Source organism: Propithecus coquereli, unplaced genomic scaffold, assembly GCF_000956105.1.
Source record: "Propithecus coquereli isolate 6110/MARCELLA unplaced genomic scaffold, Pcoq_1.0 Scaffold64, whole genome shotgun sequence".
Taxonomy (NCBI): Eukaryota; Metazoa; Chordata; class Mammalia; order Primates; family Indriidae; genus Propithecus; species Propithecus coquereli.
Genome location: NW_012152396.1, coordinates 2,126,377 through 2,133,206, shown reverse-complemented (window position 1 = coordinate 2,133,206; position 6,830 = coordinate 2,126,377). Strand labels below are relative to the sequence as shown.

At 39.5% G+C, this 6,830-nt stretch overlaps 1 protein-coding gene across 1 annotated transcript in view; it reads left to right on the top strand.

Moving 5' to 3' along the window:
• Positions 1–6,830, top strand: part of GC (group-specific component (vitamin D binding protein)) — a 68,862-nt gene that overhangs the window by 58,515 nt on the left and 3,517 nt on the right. The window contains exon 11 of the mRNA XM_012659834.1: positions 5,808–5,811. The gene's annotated coding sequence lies outside the window, so the exon portion shown is untranslated. The remainder of the gene's footprint in view (positions 1–5,807; positions 5,812–6,830) is intronic.

The following is a 6,830-nucleotide window of genomic DNA, read 5'->3' as shown; positions in this document are numbered from 1 at the left end:
TGCTTTTGGGGCAAGTTCTGGTTTATAGTTAATGATAGTGGTACCTACTTACCCTCCCATAGATGAGGAGCTTGGGATTCCTATACTGCTTCTACCCAGCAAGAAAGTTTCTTACGATGAATTAGGTACCTGTGTCCACGTTCTTCAGTATCAGAAAGAAACAGGAAACTTTGCATCTGTTATATGTTGCACCTGAAAGGCCTCCGAACCTGCCCGTTTCAAATAAAAACCTTTGTCTCCACCTTGTGGATGACAAACCTAAATGCAGCTGACTGCAGAGAGAAATTCTGAAATCAGATCTTAATACAAAATCATCTGGAATATGCTTCCTTTGTGCTATAGCTCTATTTACAACAACATGAAAAGCAGTTAAAAGGATACAGAATTTTCAACATTTATTCTCAGAGATTTTTAACAATTACGTTAATTTGGCGGCTTTGTACACACACGAAATGATCCATCCGGATTTTTCATTTAGTTCCTGAGAATGTTTGAAATTTTGAGAAAAAGAATTAGATCCATGTTGTCTCTTCAAAAATAGCTTTAGTGATGGAGCATGAGTACCTTCTCAATAGTAAACTTCTGCTAGGTTTAAGGTAAGAAAAAAGTGTAAAAAATGTCAATACTTCACTTTTTTACACTTTATTACTTTTCAAAGGATTTTTCTACCTATTGTCTCATCTAATCTTCATCACAATCACATGAAGCAGATAATCCAGGTCCTTATACATATAATTTAAAGGTAAAATTGGTTCAGTGAGATAAACACACTCATAATAAGGACACACACCAGCAAACAGCAAAGACTATCTAACAACAGAGAACATTTATTGGGAACTTTTCTAACGTCAGATACAGCACTTACTATTTTGTGACAATGGCACTTATCTGTTGCTTAGTAACATGCCATCCCGAAGGAGCAGCTTAAAACAATAATAACCGTTAACTGTGCTCACAGATCTGGGGAAGGAGGGGGCTCAGTGCTTCTCAGGCAGTTGCTATCAGGCAGTGGATGGGCTGGGGCCATCTTGAAAACTTTTCCATTCACCTATTTGGCAGTTGGGCTAGAAGGAATCAAACAGCCGGGGTCTGGAATAGGTGGGGCTCCTTGGGCATCTCTCTCTGAGTGGTTTCTTCAGTTGTGGCAGCCTCAGGGCAGCCAGACTTTCCATATGGTAGCTGAATTTTTCCACAGTGAGTTCACCATGAGACAATGGTAGAAGTCGTCCTCTCTAATTGGCCCAAGGAAATCAAGCACATCCTTTCCACCACATTCTATTCATCAAGGAAGTCCAAAGACCCATCCGAGTTCAAGGAGAGGGGAAATGTACTGTAATTTTTTATGGGTATCGAAGAATTTCCAGATATTTTAAAATCACCGCATATACATTATGTCATTAACCTTCACAAGGTGGATACTGCTATTATCACCCACAGGACGGATAAAGAAGTTAAGCCAGTGTGGTTAAATAACTCTCCCAAGGTCAACAGCTAGTGTCAGTGGTAGGATTTGATTCCAGATAGTCTGACTGCCGACACTATACACTCTTAACCTCTGTGCATGCTCTCTTGACACTGAGATTGGTAACCGGACACACACTGACAATTCTGAAGGGAATTTTGCTATCAACCACAATGATCAGGTAAAAAAAAAAAAAAAAAATTGAAAAGTCTGTATTATTTCCCTTTATCCAAATTTCACAAGAAAATCAGATGTAGCCAGGCTGTTTTGCAGAATATGCATCTTTTAAATAGACAGTTATTGAGCATCTCGTCAACATCTGCAAAGCACAATCGCTATCATCAAAGGAACTTCCACTCTAGCAGGGAAGACAGACATGTTCACTAATAAACTAGGGAGTGAATGACAGGCAGGGAGAAGGGGATCACTGAGGATGAGCTGAGCAGAAACCTGGCCAGTAGCCCTGTGAACATTGGCCCAGGCTCTTTAAGGTGAAATAGTGCTCTCTGCTACTAATATTAAGCAGCCCCAGGGCAGATTACCTTGTAAGCCGTCTTGTCCCATGCAAGGAGCTGCCATCTACCCTTTCATCTCACCAGCCAGATCCGCTTTCCTGAAATTCCATCTGAAACTGAAGTTCAGAAGGACAATGAGAACAATACATCGGTCATTGGTCTCTCATTGAAAAGTAACTATCAGTTGTTTGGTTTTATATTTTTTGTTTACTCCAGTGATGGGTGGGAAGATGACATATCAAATAATAATTAAAATAAATCACACTGCTACCTCTACACCATCAGGCTCTGGACCATCTACCTGTGCAAATAGAGAGGATGCAGAACATGTCTTCCAAGATCTCAACAGCCAGGTACGGACTCCCTTTTGTACTGTTAGGAATTCCCTCTTTTCCTCGAACTCTCCCCAAGATTTCCAGTGTTCTTATAATAATGATAATAATTCCTTATTTTTATAAATCTTTTCAATGCATTTGTGTTTTTATTATTACATTCAATATGTTTATTCAGTTTCCATATTGGATTTATACCTTAGAGTGACTTAATTTAGTAATTTCTTTCCCAGAAATATTTGTTTTTTTAAAAAAACATACTGGCTGCTATTGGAAACCAAAGCGCTCAATATGTTACAAGTTTTAGAAACACATGGGAAAGAGAAAAGGTTTTAGAACAGGAGACTTTCCAGGAGACCAGATCGCAGCGTGTGAATGTGTCCTTTCTGACAATTTTTGAGGGCAACCGACCCCATAGTGATCTTACTCACCTTAAACAAAACCATCTCGACTATTCTCCAACACAGTGCCCTTGAAAATGCAAGACATCAACCCCAATTCAGAGAATTACATAAACAAATGACATCACGGATACTTTTATAAAAGCCAAATTTTGGAAAAGAAATGGGACCAAAGGCCATTCACAGAGGTGAGATTCAGAACACGGTACTCAGCAATTGGCAAGGCACAGGTCCTAAGTAATCAGAATGGGACACTGTCCAATAAGGACACAAGATGGCCACGAACAACTGACAACCGGTTCAGCTACATGAGAGAGGGGAGCACATCTGAATATTTCCCGGATGTTAGGGAATGGAGTACCTGAGGAAGTTGGGGAAAGCCTTGGAGAAAGAGAAGGGGCACCAAAAACAGAGCCAGAGAGTCAAAGATAAATTTTATTCATTTGCAAAGTTCTTAGATCAACGTTTTTCCCATTGGCAATGGCCATGCAGAATATGACGACATGCTCCTATGGCAGGGAAAACAATTTAAATAAAAGTTTAAATCAAATGTAGCCTTGCTGAACAGATATAAAATCATGAATATTTTTTAAAAATTACTTTCTATGCTTCGGTATTATAAAATTAATCAGATGAAAACAAGAAATCAGTATAAACTCAGAATAAGGGCAAAAGTACACAACTTAACACAAAGGGAAAAAAACTAATTTTAATCTATAATAAGTTTTTCTCATTCAGTTTATCACATACACGATTCATTGTCACCCATAAGTTCCAATTATGATATCTATTACACTCAAGTTAAACCAACACTTAGACTCAGCCATTACTCTAATTTCTAATAGATTGTTTCTGTGTATAAAGCAGAGAATTCCATTGCAAAGAATCATGAGATATTAACTCAAAAGACTGAAAAGATGCCTTATTAACAATGAAACCAGTGATTAATTTTGATTCAAATATAATCAATACTCTCATCAATCGGCAATTACATACAGTCAATTTAATCAGCACAGCTGTATTTTAAGCTGTTGTTGCTCTAAGCATTTCCGTGATTATATGCCACAAACATGAAGGAGAAATTTCTGTCACATTAAACATTTTAAAACAGCATTTTTCTTGCCATGACTCTGGGTAGATTATTGCTCATGAAAATAGACATCCACCTTTTTCTTCTCTTTCATAAGTATTCCTGGAACAAAACCGTGAAGCCAGAGTGTGCTGTGGTTTAAATAATTGGCTAAAAAAGAAGTAATCGTTCTCTCTAGAGCACCAACTGGTCACTCCACTCCTCTGCTGAAATTTAGGAGCAGTATGCAGGGGACACCAGATAAAGAACAACACTTCTCAGAAACTCAGACTTACAAGGTACATTGACCTGACCCAAGACCGGGATCCACCCACAACCCGCCTTTGTCCTCCAAGGGACAAAGGACATCACTATCATCATTCATCCACTTCATGAAAATTTGAGGCACCAGGAGGACAATAAATGACCCTGTAAAATTCACGACCTCTCCAACTTGCATCCCTATGAGATTTGGTCATTTTCTGCTATTTAGTATTAACATGAAATATGGTACTGTTGGCCCCTCTCAATGAAGACTAATTTGTGCAACAGCCAGCGCAGGGCACAATCTTTATAAAATATGAATAAGTTTCACATTTTGCCCTCTGTTCCTGCCCACCTCCTTAATAAAAGGCTAATTTTGCCCCTTAAATAAAATACTAAGAACATCAGTGATGTGAACTTGTCAGGTTTGGGCCCTTTTATCCATACACAGATAATTAAATAAATGTATTATTTGATTTTAAACCCAACCATAACACATCATTAAAAGAACTATATTGTTCACAGTTAGTGAGGTTTCGTTAAAAGGTAGTTTGTTTATCCATACACAGATAATTAAATAAACATATTATTTGATTTTAAACCCAACCATAACACATCATTAAAAGAACTATATTGTTCACACTTAGTGAGGTTTCGTTAAAAGGTAGTTTGTTTTCTCCAATCACCAACCACACTTGCCAGCCTCTATTTTGTTTTTGTATTCTTTTTTAATTTCAAAATAGTAAGGGGGTCCAAATGTTTTTGTTACATGGATAGCTCAATCCTGGGCTATTAGTGTGCCCATTACCCAAATAGGGTTCGTTGTACATGTGAGGTAGGTTTTTACCCCTCCCCACATCTTGATTTCCAATGACTTTTACTTCTCTCTGTGCCCATGTGTGCCCATCGATTAGCTCCAAATTATTAGAGAGTACATGTGGTGTCTGTTTTTCCATTCTCAAGATACTTCACTTAGGATAATAGTCTCCAGTTCCATCCAAATTGCTGCAAAAGACATTAATTCAATTCTTTTTATGGCTGAGTAGTACTCTTTGGTGTATATATACCCTATTTTATTAATCCACTCATGAATTGATGGGCACTTAGATTGATTCCACATCTTTGCAATTGTGAATTGCACTGTGATAAAGAATTGAGTCAGCTGTTTTTTGGATAAAATAACTTCTTTTTCTTTGGGTAAATACCCAGTGGTGGGATTGCTGGATCAAATGGTAGGTCTACTTTTAGTTCTTTGAGGAATCTTGATACTGTTTTCCATAGAGGTGGTACTAATTTACACTCCCTCCAACAGTGTAGAAGCATTCCTTTCTCTCTTCGGCCACACCAGCATCTATTGCTTTTTGACTTTTTAGTAATAGCCATTCTGACTGGGATAATGTATTATCTAATTTTGGTTTTAATTTGCATTGCCCTGATGATTAGAGATGTTGATCATTTTTTAATATGATTTTTAGCCATTAGTCTATTTTCTTTTTCATTTATGATTGAGCTTCTAGTAAATTTTTCATTCATTTCCTGAATTGTTTTTCTGGTTTCTTTTTGTTGGTTTTCCATTTTCTCTTGGATCTCATTGAGCTTTCCTGCAATACATACTTGGAATTCTTTATCATCATTTCAATATTTTCATTTTGGTTGGGATTCATTGCTAGAGAGCTGGTTTGCTCCTTGAAGGATGTCTTTTCACCATGATTTTTCATACTTCTAAAGTTCTTGTCCTGATGTCTTTTCATCCTGATTTTTCATACTTCTGAAGTTCTTGTCCTGATTCCTTCTCATCTGGAGTATCTATCACTTCTTGTTTTTGGATTCTCGTTTGTTTACATGGGGCTTTTATCCCTCTCACCCTTAAGGGTGTGTCTGTAGCATATGTTGTGTAAGAACCTTTGCCTTTGCTTGTGGGTTGCTTTGATGGAGGTCTAGGTTCTGGATGGATACCTTGGTTATATATATCCTTAGTGTGGTGGTTTTCTCAGTTGCTAGTCATTTGCGGGCAGTACTGATGTTGTACTATGTTCATGGGCAGATTTCCCGTCTCTTGTTGACAAAGGAAGATGGCGGTCTTTGAAATCCTTTCTCTTTCCCCAGCCCTCTGGTCTTCTTAACACTGTGAATCATATTGGGATACCCAGTTTAATCTCTAAGATGGTCGGTGGTGCTTATGGGTGAGAATCAGACATGCCACGAATGACTGAGTCAGTAAATTCTCTAGCAGGCTGTATAGGTTGTTCTTCCTGTCAGTGTGTGGGACTTGCTTGAAAGAGCCAGCTGCAGTGTTGTTCTTTGGGCCCTGTGACCAACTCTAGTCCATGAGGAGAAGCACTTGAATGCCCCAGGCAGTGGGTGGGACCCTGGAGTTCGCTGGGGACTCCTTATTCTCCACTACAGCAGAGGTGGGTGGAGGAGCAAGGCTAGATGGGTCTGGGTCAGGGGAACCTGTCTTCTGGTTTCACAGAGTTGGGCACCAGAGCTGTCTCAGCAGGGGTCAAGGGTCAGCTCCCAGGCTGCTGGGGAAAGCCACCAGAGAAGGACTGAAGTGTCCCCACCAAGCCAGGAAGTCTTGGCAGGGAGGGGAGAGAGGCCATCTGGGATTCACAGACTGGCTGTCAGGAGGCGATTTTGCTCATCTCCCTCCTCCCCTGTCTTGAGGTCTCCTTCCAGTGTCTGGCCACAAGCAGAAGCCCAAACTAGCTGAGCTTACCGGCAATGGCACCATGGGCTGGGAGCTTCCCTGCCCAAGATTCTGCCCCAGACAGAAAGCATGGCTTT